Here is a 1701-nt window from a genome sequence, read left to right on the forward strand (position 1 = left end):
TGGGCTTCGTATCTATCTTGGCCACAATAATGCGTTCACTATGCTGTTTGTTGTAGATTACCCGCATTCCTATTTTCCTATTCATTATTAAACCTACTCCTGCATTACCCCTATTTGATTTTGTGTTTATAACCCTGTAGTCACGTGACCAGAAGTCTTGTTTCTCCTGCCACCGAACTTCACTAATTCCCACTATATCTAACTTCAACCTATCCATTTCACTTTTTAAATTTTCTAACCTACCTGCCCGATTAAGGGATCTGACATTCCACGCTCCGATCCGTAGAACGCCAGTTTTCTTTCTCCTGATAACGACATCCTCTTGAGTAGTCCCCGCCCGGAGATCCGAATGGGGGACTATTTTACCTCCGGAATATTGTACCCAAGAGGACGCCATCATCATGTAATCATACAGTAAAGCTGCATGCCCTCGGGAAAAATTACGGCTGTAGTTTCCCCTTGCTTTCAGCCGTTCGCAGTACCAGCACAGCAAGGCCGTTTTGGTTATTGTTACAAGGCCAGATCAGTCAATCATCCAGACTGTGGCCCTTGCAACTACTGAAAAGGCTGCTGCCCCTCTTCAGGAACCACACGTTTGTCTGGCCTCTCAACAGATACCCCTCCGTTGTGGTTGCACCTACGGTACGGCTATCTGTATCGCTGAGGCACGCAAGCCTCCCCACCAACGGCAAGGTCCATGGTTCATGGGGGGGATTTTTACCATATCATCTAAAAATGCAGTTACTGGTGATTCTTGAAACGTTTTCTCGATATCATTATCCTTTACTGAGATACCGAGAATCAAAGCTACCGTACTTAGGCACTTAAAATATACAAGTGATATGCGATATGAGCCGTAACTGAATGCAGTGATCATATGGCAAGGATTCTGGAGGCGTCACAAGGGTTGTGGGGCCAACAAATACGTTCTAGTCGATGTTTTTCACGAATAAAACTTCGTGATCTGCTGTCTCTCTACATTGGGTACTTCACGCCAATATAAGTATACCCGAAGTTTTACTTCAGCGACAAAAACTGAGCTAAAATGGGGTCTAACGTGCCTTGAAAGAACTTAAAATTACTGACAACAATTCTGTAAAACTGAGGACTGCAAATACAGTAAAATACTTCCAATAACAATTTTACTCTTTTAAGACACAAATAATAAGTGCATCTGCGTAGTAAGCAGGAGACATGGCTTCAATTTTTTTTTATTGTTATTTTTCACCTCATACAAATGTGGGCTGGCAGCGGATAAATCTACTCCGCTCTTCAGCCACAAGCATTACAATAAAAGAGACAATGAAGACAGAAAAGTAACAGATTGGTGGTTAAAAAACAGTAGATGCAAAAATTTAAAAACACGAAGCCGTTCACACTGTGGTGTCACCGCCAGACACCACACTTGCTAGGTGGTAGCCTTTAAATCGGCCGCGGTCCGTTAGTATACGTCGGACCCGCGTGTCGCCACTGTCAGTGATTGCAGACCGAGCGCCGCCACACGGCAGGTCTAGAGAGACTTCCTAGCACTCGCCCCAGTTGTACAGCCGACTTTGCTAGCGATGGTTCACTGACAAATTACGCTCTCATTTGCCGAGACGATAGTTAGCATAGCCTTCAGCTACGTCATTTGCTACGACCTAGCAAGGCGCCACTATCATTTGATATTTATCTTGTGATGCATGTACCGTCAGACCGATG

Source organism: Schistocerca serialis, chromosome 6 (assembly GCF_023864345.2).
Source record: "Schistocerca serialis cubense isolate TAMUIC-IGC-003099 chromosome 6, iqSchSeri2.2, whole genome shotgun sequence".
NCBI classification, from domain to species: Eukaryota; Metazoa; Arthropoda; class Insecta; order Orthoptera; family Acrididae; genus Schistocerca; species Schistocerca serialis.